The 13,969-nt window shown below is 44.6% G+C and overlaps 1 protein-coding gene and 1 non-coding gene across 2 annotated transcripts in view; both read left to right on the top strand.

Moving 5' to 3' along the window:
• Positions 1-8,714: 8,714 nt before the first annotated feature.
• On the top strand, positions 8,715-8,796 carry TRNAL-AAG (transfer RNA leucine (anticodon AAG)). The gene has a single exon. It is a non-coding gene; the product is annotated as a tRNA-Leu (tRNA).
• Positions 8,797-8,956: 160 nt separating this feature from the next.
• POLR3E (RNA polymerase III subunit E) overlaps positions 8,957-13,969 on the top strand; it is a 28,791-nt gene continuing 23,778 nt past the window's right edge. The window contains exon 1 of the mRNA XM_074346221.1: positions 8,957-9,117. The gene's annotated coding sequence lies outside the window, so the exon portion shown is untranslated. The remainder of the gene's footprint in view (positions 9,118-13,969) is intronic.

The raw sequence follows: 13,969 nt of genomic DNA, 5'->3' as shown, positions 1-13,969 counted from the left end.
AACGAGGCTAAAAATGTAGGTTCCATTGAAGGACATCAGCCCACTAGCTCCACTTAACTGCCCTGTGTATCCAGCCAGCTGCCCTGCAGAAGCCTAGGACGCCAGGTGCAGTAGAGAGTGAGGCTACTCTACTGAAAGGAGGGTTAGTGGAAGTTTCTGTGTTGGAGTCTCCACCAGCCTTTTTCCCCTGTCCTCCCAGGAACTGGCAGCTGACTGTCCTTCCTGGGAGAATGCAGGCAATCGGAGAATCTAGGGAATCTGACCAGCCTAAGATGAAAGGCAAAAGGTACTTCCCCTAATGGAACAGGCTGGCCAGAGCACCTCACAAAAAAAAGCCTCAGCCACCAGGTCCCAACCATGTGCATAGAAATTCCCAGGCAACGTATTAGAGCCCCGTTCTTAAACTTGGTCAGCCAAAGATCCACAGGAAGGCATTCCATGTAACAGACAGAGTGAACTAACAGGAGAAAGCATCTTGGAGGAAACAGTTGGCTGGGAGAAGAAAACTTTAAATAAACAAAAAGCTATCAATATCTTTAGATAAAATATTGCATCCATGAAAACCAGATGTGATTCTAAGAATTTACACAGCAAAGAGCGCTTGTAAATTGACTATACCCTTATAAAAATGAGTAACTTAATAGAATGATTGGAAAGTGAAGTTGAGGAAATCCCCCAGGAAATGGAACAACAAGAAGTTGAAAAATAGGAGAGGAAATTCTCCTAGGAACCAGCGGAGCAGGCAAACTGGGCTGCACAACTGACCCACAGTGGGAGTTACAACTGTTAACCAGTTTTGCTTTGTAGAGAAATGAGCTAAGAACAACCTAAGATTATGTATGTGTAGCTTTTTAATCTTTCCTTAGCATTTTAAAATTTGGGACCAGAATTTTAAGATCTTAGTTTGATAATCAAAGTTTTCCTATAGCCTTTTAATAAAAATTGAACTTGCCTGTAGATAGATCATTTTTACTAAATTATATTCATCATATACTGATTAAAATGTAAAGAAATGTAGTTCAGTTCTACAAGTATGCAAATCATTTAGAAGAAAGCAAATGCTTTCTCTTGTAATACAATGAGGGTTCCAAAAAGATTTGGTTTCTTTTCTTCAACCTTGACATACTTACCAGTATTTAAGATCACCGAAAAGAACTCTTAAGTCTGGTTAGGACTAAGTTTGCTTTTTTCCCTTTTATGAGCCATTTGAGGTATTCACTTGTTTTTCTCCCTACATACTTGTATTTCTGACTTCATGCAGAATTTTAGTTTTCCCAGTCATACACTGAATTCCAAAGAATTAAAGTTCTTAATACTAAGTAGAATCTATTGGAAAAAATAAGTGTAATAGTCTTAATTAAAACAAAAGAAAATAGTTTTTTTGTTTGGTTGGTTTTTTTAAGTCTAGGAGCCTAACTTAGGAATATGAAAAAGAACAGAAAAAGTATAGGGAAGAAATCTTTTTAAAAATTTGAGAACGGTTCTCAGGACTGAAGGATGTTCCAGAACAATAGGGCCCATTAAGTATTTAGCGTAGAGTTAGACCTATGTCAAGCTTCATCTTCATGAAATTTCAGAACATTGAAGACAAGGAAAAGATCCTGGTAATTTTCAGAGGGAAAGAACCAATTTCATACAAAAGACTGAGAATCAGAATGACATCAGACAACTCAACAATAACACTGGAATTTGGAAGATGATGCCTTCTAAATTCTGGGAAAATACTCTTTAACCTAGAATCATATGCCCAGACTATTAATCACATATAAGGGTGGAATAAAGACAATCTCAGATATGTAAATTCTCAAAAAAGTAATCTCTCATGTACTCTTTCTCCAGAAGACACTGGAGGAGTTGCTCTATCAAAAGTGGGCCAGTGTAGGGGGTACTAACAAGAAATGTATGGGATCCAGTGTAAGCGTCAGGCCAAGTCATTCCCCGGATGAAGGTGAAGGGCCATAGACCTAGAGTTCAGAGCCTCTGTCGGGAGGCAGTGGGAGAAATGTCTTCAAGAAGCTGAAGCAGAATGCCTCATGTTTTTGTGTAGCAATTGAAGTTGAATTAGGGATGAATTCATAGAAACTAGGTCAAAAAAAATTTTAAGGCAATTATTAAGTAAAATATAAAGCAAACAGGAGCTCAGTGGGTAAGTGTGTCCTTAGCATGTATGGGGTCTTGGGTTCAATCCCCAGTACCTCCCTTAAAAAAATAAAGAAAAAAATCTAGTTACCTCTCCCCAGCCACCGCCCTGCCAAATTTAAAGTAAATAGTATTTTCTAGAAAAGGAAAAACAATCATAGTTGAGTGCATAGCTAAGCTCAAGCTTAGTGAGTAGCATTTACTAATTATTGCTCAAGAGAAATTACAATATCACTCTATTAGGAGGGTTGGGGTGTTGTCATGGGAGAGGTGGGGTAGAGTTAAATTCTTATCTTCCTTAGTGGAACTGAAAGAAAAAAAGGAGCAATATAAGCATATTGTTTAGATATGGAGATACACACAAGAATCATTTCAAAAGGAGAGGGTATAACTCCATGGGTAGAGTGCTTGTTTAGCATGCATGAGGCCCAGGGTTCAATACTCACCCCCTGCACCAAAGCTGAAAGAGGTCCTCTTGGGCAGTGAGGGCCAGGTGTACCATACTGCTCACCTTGATAAGAAGCCCTGTAGAATTTATATTACACACATATATAACCTTGATGACTTTCAAAGTAAGAATTTAAAATGTTTACTAGGCTAAAAATACTAGATTAAATTTGCTAAGTTAAAAATTCATTATCGTCATTAATGTTTTTAGCATCTGCTACTGTGTTTTGTTGAATCTAAGACACCATTGATCTGAAGACGCACCACTATTCTATGTATTAATAAGGAAAAAATACTAAAAATAAACTATATGCTACTGATCATAATAAGACGCAGGTCAATTTAAAATGTGAAGAAAATGTGTCAGACATTTGGCTGGGCAGTTACCTCTAACCCTGCAACAGGCCTCATATTATTGTGACCATTTTACAGATGAGAAAAGTGAGATTTACAGGTGTCCTATTACTAAAGCATTTGCTAAAAATGTTTTCATTAATGAAGAAGGTGAGCCGGAGGTTCAAAGACCAGATACCATCATAGTTCAACACAAATGATGCAAACTGCTGCTACTGCTGCATTATTCCCATTGTTGCAGAAAAACGTGTTACAACTCAGTGTTACAGCTCAGTTGTGACAGCAACCTGGATCCAGGGGAGAGACCAAGCAGCACTCAGAGAGTTGGAGAATTCAGGTTTATTACACCAGCAGGCCCACAGGACGTAACACTCCAAGCTCTGGACCCAGTCTGTAGGTTTACACAGGCTTTTATAGGCTGCCAGTTTACACTTTGCAACATCATATACAAATAAGGTATAACAAAAATTGACTAGGAACAAGCTTTGTAGAAATAGACAAATTAGGAAGGAGAGAAATAACCAATCAGGAGTGAACCCACTTTCCTAGAAGTTAGCTGTTTCAGAGGCAAGAAGTGAGATAAAGCTGCTGGGCCAGGAAACCAGATGGTGCTGGCAGGAAAGGAGTGGCCCTGCCTGGGGGGTCCTGCCAGTCTTTTTTTTATGGGGCTTCCCACCTCACCATGACCTATTAGCAACTTCCCAGGAAACAGAAGTGTGTTTACAGAGCAGAAACTGAAAGGTATTGAGGGAAGAGTGCCACCAGTAGTGGAGCCTGCACCTTAACCTGACTCAACGCAAGGAAATCTCACTCAGGTCTGTCGATTTGGGTGGATCTTTGAGGGGTCAAGATGTAAGTTGAGAGGGTCCCAGTTCACCCTATGTCTCAGTTCTTCCAGTTAAGCATTTGTTCCAGACAGAAGTGCCGTGGTCACCCAGCTGAGGGTGTATGCTCTGCACATAACTAAAATGTGTCTCCTGTGCAGGAGCAAGGCTCCTTTGGGGGAGGTCTAGGTGATCGGGGAGGGGGGGTTCCCTGGTTGTAGGTAACAAAAATTAGCGTAGAGTAACATTAGCAAACAAGCAATTTTTTGAGAAGTAGCTTACATATTGAAAAGTAAAAGGGAAAGAATCAGGCCTCAGTAAGGGAGGTCCCTCCGAGGGCAAGTGTGGAGATATAGCAGAAGATAACATCTAGAAATTCCCCTCCCAGCCCCACTAGTGAGCTAAATCATTATATCTGGTATCCAAATTCAGATTCCCAAAATAAAGCACCTGTTTGGCCTAATTTAGCTCTTGTGCCCGCCCCCTTAGTGCTTTGAGTGACAGTTTCTCCAAGACCACAGGGAGGAGTGTTTCCCTGAAGGAAAATCAGTATTGGAACCAGAAAATGGGGGAAAGAATTCTGGGAAGGCAAAAACAACAGATTCTCACCCAGAGAGCGTATTCCCTTTGGGGAGGAAAAGGAAAGGGGCCCTGAAGATTAGAAGGGGAGCGTTAAAGAAAACTTTTCAGATGTTTTTGTTGCAAGCCTGTGCCAAAATTTTATTACAGTCTTCCTGTAAGTGTGAACCTTCAGGAAGGCAAGTTCAAAGATCCATACTTGGTAGGGACATTTTTTTTTAATTTACTTTTTATTACAGAATCACCTACATAAACTGCACAATCTTAAGTGTACAGCCTGATGAATTTTAGAACATTTACAGCACCCCAGAAATCTTTCTCAGGCCCCCCAGACAGTACACTTCATCCTACCCTGCACAAGGGTGACCATTCTTCTGACCTCTATTTTGGGACAGACATTTTATAGGACAGGAGAATGATTAAGCAATCACTGTTAGGTAAGAGAGAAAAGAAAAAAGAATGTTGGGTTAAAGTTCACTACTCTCTTGACGACAGTCAACTGGGTGGGTAGAAAACTAGTTTCCTAGGACAAATTTCAATGCTAGTAAATTTCATAAGAAAAATCGTTAAGCATATCAGGAATGTTAATTTTTTTTCCAGGAGATTCATGCAGTATGGTTTGGTCTCAGGCCAGGTTTGAGATAATTTTCCTTTTGCAGGGGCAAGGGAGTGAAGATTGGAGGGGATCCAGGACTGAGCCCCCGTCTCCATCCCTGCTGCCCACTGAGGGGTTATAGCTGGAGACCGACACCCTTCACCTGATGGCTTCTAGGTTGGGAGTAGGGGACAGATGGGTAGTGTTTGATCTATAGTCCTTGCCTTTCCCCCCTCCAACCTGCACCATGAGCCACACCAAGGGGCAGAGTAGACAAGCCAAGGGACAGAGTTTCAGTCCCTCCTTCTCTCACCCTACATAAAGCTGTGTGTCCAGGAGTTCTGCTTCTCCTACTTGTTAGTGTCACATCTCATTGTCACAAGACAGCTGTGTAATGGGCTGCAGTTCTGCAAGAAATGCCCAAAAGGAGGTCCTGGGTTCTGCCTTCCAGGATCAGCCAGCATCCTTGCAGCTTTCTTGTTAAGCATTGCATCCTGTTCAGTAAGTATTGGTAGGGACAGCCATGAATTGCTCCAGAAAGTTCTGACAGAAATGTCTTTAGTTTTCTTTGAGCCCTTACCATGCAAGGGGGTTCACTGGTTACAAGTGATAGCTATGAGGTAGGGCTAGCTTTCGTAGAACAGAGGAATTCATTACAACGATAAAAGAGATGTCTCCAAGAATGAATTCCATTGGGCCCCAGAAAGCCATCAGGATTTTTTTATGACTCTCTGCTCTTCTCATTTTATCATTAAAAGAATGTTTCCATACAGTGGCTTTCTCTACTTGTCCAGTCCATCTCATAGAATATGGTCACCCCAAATTCCACTTTCTTCCTAGTTCCAGTCAATCTGAGTAACTCCAGTACTTAACACAGTCAAGATAACAAATCAGGGACTCACTATGTCTCTGTTTAGATTCTCAAGAGAATCTGATGGGTCCCACCTGCATCCTACGGTTATCACAGAGCCCACTGGCCATGGTGGGGGGGGGGCAGGGATGCATAGCACAAAGGTGGCTGCCAGGGACCCACTCTCTGGGCTGTCAGGCAATTCCTAGAAAAGTGGGATTAGGCAGAGATTACAGCAATTATCCTCCACCATGGGGATATTTCCTTTTGGAAAACCCAGCACACAACTCACAAAGTCCTTACTGTTACTAAAACACCATGACTACATCAATGCCTCTACTGATCTCAAGAACTATTCATCGCTTAATTTAAAAAAAAATTAATTGATTATTTTAATTGAAGTATAGTTGATTTACAATGTTGTGTTAGTTTCAGGTGTACAGCAAAGTGATTCAGTTATACGTATATATGGATATATATTCTTTTCCAGATTCTTTTCCATTATAGGTTATTACAGATATTGAATATAGTTCTGTGTGCTATATAATAGGTCCCTGTTGTTTATTTTATATATAGTAGTGTGTATATGTTAATCCCAAACTAGTAAATTACTCCTCCCCCTGACCTTTTCCCCTTGGTAACCATAGTTTGTTTTCTATATCTGTGAGTCTATTTCCAATTTGTAAATAAGTTTATTTGTATCATGTTTTAGATTCCACATATAAGTGATATCATATGGTATTTGTCTTTCTCTGTCTGACTTCACTTAGTATGATAATCTCTAGGTCCATTCATGTTGCTACAAATGGCATTATTTCATTCTTTTTTATGGCTGAGTAATATTCCATTGTATAAATGTACCATATCTTCTTTATTCATTCATCTGTCGATAGACATTTAAGCTGCTTCTCTCATTTAGCTTTGAACCCCACACAATGCTTGGCCGGTCTCAAAAGATAACTGCTTCCGTATTCTAAAAAAAAAAAAATTCCTTTAAAAGTAACAAACTCTCCCATTACAATGGAATCTTTGCATATCAATACTTATGTTAAAGATGGATGGAGGGAAAAAATAGGTTAAGGAGGAATTGAAGAGGAGGAATATGGAACGTCCAAATGTTAGTTTGTGGGCCAATTGGATATTAACCAGACACTTGCATATAACAATTTAATACAAACAGCTCAAATGGCCAGGTTCATAGCATGGAATAAATTAGATCTATATGTATCACAATAGCTCCCAAACAGAATGTTGGAGTAGAAAAGCAAGTTGCAGAATGGTATTGGTATAATGTAGTAGTTCGTGTAAATGAAAAACAAACAGAAGACCATACTATATATTGCTCATGGGTGTTTGCACACACACACACACAGGGATAGATAGATAGACAGATATAGATGTGAAAGTATAAGAAATGAATTGAAAGGATACATATCAGATTTATGATAATAGTTATAGTCAAGGGAGGATGTTTAGGAAGGGGCTTTATTTTTATTTGTAATGGTCTGCTATATTTTAATGACTTTTTAAAAGGACAGCATATTCATACTTTTAATAAAAAGCATATACGTAGGAAGAGAATTGGAAGTGAAATGCCACAATATTAACTGGTGTGAATATGGATGATTGTTTTTTCTTTGCACTGTTTCTGTATTTTTAAATGTCTACCTGCATCAACATGGATAGATGTTTAAAAAATGGCTGGGTGAAAAAACAGTTGCAGATAAATACTAATAGTATGATAATATTTATATTTATGTAAAAACCCATAGCAATAAAAACAAAACATCTGTTTTCTATGGATATTATGTACTCACATGAATATGTAAACAGCTTTTGGCAGGAAAGAGCTCTCTGCAGGAGGCCCCTTTTGTCTTGTCACCAACCTTAAACCAGGAACCCCAAATGCTCTACTCATCTCTGGTTTAGCAAACCTTTGAAATGTTTTGATCACACAATACCTTGTCTAACATGTTGGTTCTTTCCATAGATCAAATAGGTAGAAATGAAGAGTAAGTAATTAACAGATGACTGGATCTCTTCCCTAGCTTCCCCTTAAGTAAGTGGCCAACGAACTTTGTAAACAAGATAGCATCTAAAGAAAGATCATGAGAAGCCGGCAAGCCTGCGTGCAGTGGGGGTTGGCAACGACTCTGACCCTTATCTCAATGATTAACTAAGATTACTTCCCTTTTTCCCTTTAAGAACTTTCATGGCCAAGCAGACTCTTTGGAGATTGTTTTTTGGGGACCCAGAGTCCACCATCTCCCCAGATTGCCCGCATTCTGATTAAAAGCAACTTTCCTTTCTACCAACAGTTGCCTCTCTCTCAGGTATTGATTTTTGAGCAGCAAGCAGCTGGACCTGATTTCGGTAACAAATAGATCTCTAAACATCCGTATAAATTCACAGAAGATCCAGAAGGATATGCAATTTACTATGCTGATAATAAATGATTACCTCCCCAGAGGAGACTTAGGATGGGGGCCAAGGGTAAAAGAACATTTGTACTTAATCTGCGAAGTTTTAATATTTTGCAATAATTCACATATTATTTATATAACTGAAAATTAAGACGTTAATTTCTTTAGAGAAACCTGCCCACACCAGTTCCCCTGGTTTGGTCTTTGAATCCTCTGGTGAGGGTTACTGCTAAAATTTCTCCCGTGTCTTAACTTGAAGTCTTCGGGTTAACGCCCGACTCGGAATACAGATTCTTAAACTGCTTTTCACTCTAAGATCTGTTTGGAATAAGTATGGGTCTAAATATTGGAGTGAACATTTTCTTTTCAGTACATGGCATGTTCTAAATAGTTCTATCAGGATGAAGTAAAGCACATACTAGGCAAAGAAATTCTGAAGCATTGTACTGCAATTGCATACAAAGATATTTAAGTAGCTTCTTGGAGAAAGCTATTGGCACCTGGGTAGCGTGGCCGAGCGGTCTAAGGCGCTGGATTAAGGCTCCAGTCTCTTCGGGGGCGTGGGTTCGAATCCCACCGCTGCCAGGTCTTGTGTTTTGTCCCTCCTGCCTCAGCGCCCAGTTCTGTTTTCAGCTGTTTTTGCGGCCTCATCAGCGCCCCCTGCCGCCGGCTGGGCCGGCGTCCCGCATGAATGGAGCGGCGGAGGGGGCGGGTCGCGCGCGCCGGGGCGGGGCATTGTGGGTAAAAGGAAGCGCGAGGGCTGGCCCCGCTCCCCCCACGTGTCCGCCGGAGTTTCTCTACCAGCAACATGGCCGCTGCCTGAGAGGAGAACCGGGCCGCCGCCGCCTCTGCAGCCTGCGGGTACCTGGGCCGTTGCCGCTGCCCGTGCTCGGGCCTCGCGGAGAGGTGAGTGCTGGATTGGCAGCGCCCACCGGGGTGGAGCCTGGCCGCACTCATAAGGTGGTCGTCTCGGCTGGGCTGCAGGGTAGGCCGGGAGGCCCGCGCCGCACAGTCCCCAGGGGCTGGGGGCCTCCCGAGACTCGGCGGGAAGGACGGGCAGCCTGCCCCAGTAGACCCGGGCCTGCCGCGGGCTCCCGACCCCGACCGGACCCGGGAGTCGGGAAGGCCGCGGCCGAGGTTGCCGGCGGTGACTCAGGGTCCAGCCGCCTTGCCCCGCCCGTCCCAGGCGGGCCTCCTACGGGAGCACCTGTCCGAAGGCAGCCGGTGTCCTGCCGGCGTGGCGGCTCTTGGCGATGGCTGCGTGGTGGGCGTGAGAAGGGGGCCTGACCACCCGCGAGGGAGGCGAAAGCCATTGGACAGTGTGGCTCGGGGCCGGCGGCCCGCCCTGATGGGCAGTGGGAGGGTGCCCGGGCCCCCGCCTCGTTGCTCTACCAGATTAGCCTCCGCCCGGCCAGGTCCGGAATTCTTCATTCATTTATTCCGCCACCATTCAGTGTTAATTGGGAGCCAACTACGTGCCGCAGATACGGCCCTGACCATTTGGTCAGAGGAGGTGTCAGTAAGCACATCAGCTAAACCAGTAAATAAACAAGGGCCTTCCATTATGATCGCTTTAGAATCGTTGGGCTTGCGGGCAGAAAGAGATCTTAGTCGCTACAGTTTCTTCATCTGTGAAATGGGGATAATAGAATTTCCTACCTCATAGGATCGTGGTGAGGGCTAAATAGGGTTAGATGGGAGAAGCCTCAGTTTGCAGCGTTTGGTGACTTGGTCTCCTACCCTCTTATACTGGAAGAAAACGTGTTGCCAAGGAGTAACAAACCTTCCTATGGATTGTACTTAGACTTTATTTAATCCTCACCACAGTTCTCTGGAGGTTGGTTATCCCCACTTTAAGGATGAAAATAGTGCGCTGTATCAAGATCAAATAATTCCAGGTGGGCGCTCCGTAGGAAGTAGCAGACCTGGGATTTGAACCTATGTAGTTCTGCTCCAGAGTGCAGGCTCTTACCCACTATACTATACTGCCTTTTATTAAGGAAGCTTGCAGCATATTCGTTAAGAATGAGAGTAAGGATCTTTGACACCAGCTAGACTTAAGACTTACGTCCTAGCTCTGCCATTCTCCAGCACTGTGACCTTGGGCAAGTTACTCTCTCAAGTTGTTTCCTCACTTCTTAATTGGGGATGATAACTCTTGATTTATAGGGCTATTGAGCAGATTAAATGAGAATGCATGTTAAGTCCTTAAGAGAAGGGAGGATCTGACTCTTTTAAGAGTTAATTCTTCTTGCCCCTAGGCCATCTCTGCCTTTAACTTAGATGAACACTAAGGTGATCCAGAGAGGAAAAACGCCTTGTCTAGCGGGCACACAGCCAGTAAGAATACAGACTTTGAGACTGTTTGCCGTGGGGCACTCTCCCCTTACGCCCATTATATTTTGTCCTCACCCTCTCTAACTCCCTCCTGTATCTGAAGATTATTTGGAGTTGCCTCTGCTTTCTGACTGCAGGTTAGAATCCTGGATGTAGCAAAGATGCACCTAGCCGTGGCCTTCAGAAACCACCTTAGATTCTCCTGGTTTCCTTGTCCCCTACCCATTTGTTGAACAGCCACCCTTTGGAGGATGTTTTCTGTGCCCAACGCCATGGAGCCACTGCCACAGAGTACTCTTGTGGTCACAGGACATCCTGTAGAGGCCAAAGTAGTCATTGCTGCTGGGGAAGTTTGGCTAGTGGTGGCTGGGAGGCCTGTACCTGCCTGTAGGCCACACCCCTCTCCGATGTCAGGTGTCCAAGAGGCCCAAACCATGAGGCCAGCAGGCTCACTGGGTAAAAGTCTGTAACCGCCTGATTTCATGCACTCGTTCACTCATCTATCCTTTGTATTGAGTGTTTACTTCACGCCAGGCACTGATCTAGCTATTGAGAAAATAGCATGGATTTTTTTAAAAGGTAATAATCCCCATATCAACTTTACGAAGTAAATATAATCATCTCCATTTTATGGTTGAAGCACTGAGAGGCCCTCATGAAGCTTCCATTCGAGTGCAGAAGACAGACAACACATAAGCAGATAGACTAGGTCGGTCCAGATTGTGATAAGAACCACGAAGGAAATAAAACGGCATGTGGTAGTGACTGGAAACAGGTTTGGGGGGACCTGTCTACTCCTGGAGGGGGTGAGGGTGTTGATATCCAATGAACAGGAGCCAGCCTTGAAAAGCCCTGAGGAAAATAGATGGTGTGCAGAGGTCCTGAGACAGGCTGGGGCTCAGCTTGTTGGAGGCCCAACAAGATCGTGCAGGACCTTGGGGCCATGCAGAGGAATTTGGGTTTTATTCTATGTAGCAGTGGAAGGATTTTGAGCAAGGAAATGATGTGACTTACTTTTCTGCAAGGACAATTCTGGCTATTTCTGGGAGGACTGGAGGTAGGAAAGACTAGTTGGAGCAGGACTTTCAAATTACAGATCAAAAAATAAATTATTAAAAAAAAACAAATTACAGATCAGGATTTATTCGTGGGATGTGAAATCAACTTAGGGGGATTGTAACCAGTATTTCCAATTTTAATGAGTGAGAGTGAAAAACATCACAGATAGTAGTGGCAGTTGCTGGTTACGTGAAACCTGGTTTTAGTTAGGTCATTGTCTGTATATTCTGGGTCATTTATATGGAATTGATTTCTTACTGTGGGTCTTAGGCTGAAAAATGTGAAAGCCACTGAGTTGGGTGATGTTGGCTGGGAGGGTGAGGGTGCCTGGAGCCCTCCTTGACTGAGGAGAGGCCAACAGGGAATGGCCGAGAAGGCGTATCTGTCAGGGATGATTGTGTCTTGGGATCTTCCCAGGCCACACCCTCTTAGTACTTCTGGTCTGTTCCCTGGCTCACCTGGAAGTCCCCAATCTCCCACTTGTCCACAGAGCCAGCTGCAGAGAAGGCAGGTTCTTAACGTACAATTCTGGCCCTGGGCAGCCGGTGCAGATGGGGTGGGGTCCCTCTGGGCAGTAGCCGGCACCTAAGAACTGCCGACTTGGGGCTTATGATTTTCATCCAGTCTTCTCACCCCTAACTATTGGAGGTAGCCTGCTTCCCTCCACTCTCTTCCTCTGCTCGGAGTGCTTTGGTAGCTCCCTAAAAACGGCACTCGTATATTCAGACAACATGTACGTACTGAGTGCCTGCTGTGTGCTAGGCACTGGGGGGTACAGCAAGGGACAAAATAGACGAAAGTCTCTGCCCTCATGTAGCTTACCGCTTAGTGGGGGTGGGGACGGATACTAAACACTGAGCTATGTAAACTGCCACGTGGTCGTAGTGCTGTGGAGAAAACCAGAGCGGGGAGGAGCTGGCAGGGAGGGATGCTGCAGTTCTGAACTGGGGGCACGGGGAGGGTCTTAGCCATCAAGTAACACCTGAGCAGAGGCCTGAAAGAGGTGAAGGAGGGAGCCATGAGGTGATGGGGGTAGAGCAGCTACAAAGGCCCAGAGGAGAGGCGGAAGGCTGGCCTGTGGGAGAGGCAGTCTGAGAGGAAAGGGGCAGGAGAGGGTTGTTGAGGGCCTCACGTGGGATGGAAAAGACTTGAGCTTTCGTTCTGAGTGAGATGGGAGGACTTTGGAGTGACATGACCTGACGTGGCTTTCAAAAGAACCGCTGGCTGTGGGGTGAGCAGAGACCTTAAGGGGCACAGGTGGGAGCAGGGAGACCAGTAAGGAAGCTGCTGCTGGAAGGTGGGCGGAGATGGAGCTGGCTGGACCAGGGCGCTGGCGCTGGGGGCAGCCGGATTCCTGACATACTTTGAAGACAGAACTGACAGGATTTGCGGCTTGGCATGAGAGGAAGAGAGGTATGGAAGATGACGCCCGTGCTTTGGCCGAGCCATCTCAGAGTCTGGAAAGTGCGTCTGGAACAAGAGCGATGACTGCACCCTGTGGCTGGGGCGGTGGTTGGGGGGGAGCTCACAGGACATTGAGTCCCCTGGTGGAAGTATTATGCTCGTTTAAGTATTAAACCATTCAGATGGTAAGTACATAAGACAAAAATCCAGTTGGTCTTACCCAAAAGGAGAGGTCTGGGAAGAACTGCTGAGATCTGAGGTGCCCAGGTGCCCTTCCAGCTGTGACCATCCCCTCCCTGACGTGGAGGGTCGGCCCAGCTGAGTTGCAGTCAGCCCTCCGTCTCCATGGGTCCAGCCAACCTCGGAAAGTTCCAAAAAGCAAAACTTGACTTTGCTCTGTGCCTGGCAACTATTTACATAGCATTTACGTTGTATTTCTACATGTAACTATCTACATAACACTTACATTATATTAGGTATTGTAGATATTCTAGAGATGATTTAAAGTATAGGATGTGTGGAGGTTATACGCAAGTACTGTGCCATTTTATATAAGAGACTTGAGCATCCATAGAATTTAGTATCCCCGGGGATCTTGGAACCAGTCTCGCCCGCCCCTTCCCCACAGGGACAGTGTGCTCACCCTCTGTCACGGAGACCTGCAGCCTTCCCTCCTCCAGGCACTTGAAGTGCTTCCTGTTGTTCCTGGAATCCCTCCTCCCCTCTGCAGTCCTGGCTTGTCCAAATCTTTCTGTCCTTCAGGGCCCAGCCCGAACGCCCCTCTTCTCTCCTCTCAGCTTCCCTACCTCTAGCTGCGACCTGAAGTTGGATGGCCTGGTGTTGATGTCCAGTGGGTCCTCTTGCTGTGGGGATTCGAGTAAGAAACACAAAAGTGTCTCCGAATCCCAGTCTCCTTGTTATAAAACAGGGGCAATTAAGAGGAAAGTATGTGAAGAGG

The sequence above is a fragment of the Camelus bactrianus genome, chromosome 18 (assembly GCF_048773025.1).
Source record: "Camelus bactrianus isolate YW-2024 breed Bactrian camel chromosome 18, ASM4877302v1, whole genome shotgun sequence".
NCBI classification, from domain to species: Eukaryota; Metazoa; Chordata; class Mammalia; order Artiodactyla; family Camelidae; genus Camelus; species Camelus bactrianus.
This window is presented reverse-complemented; position numbering and strand designations above follow the sequence as displayed.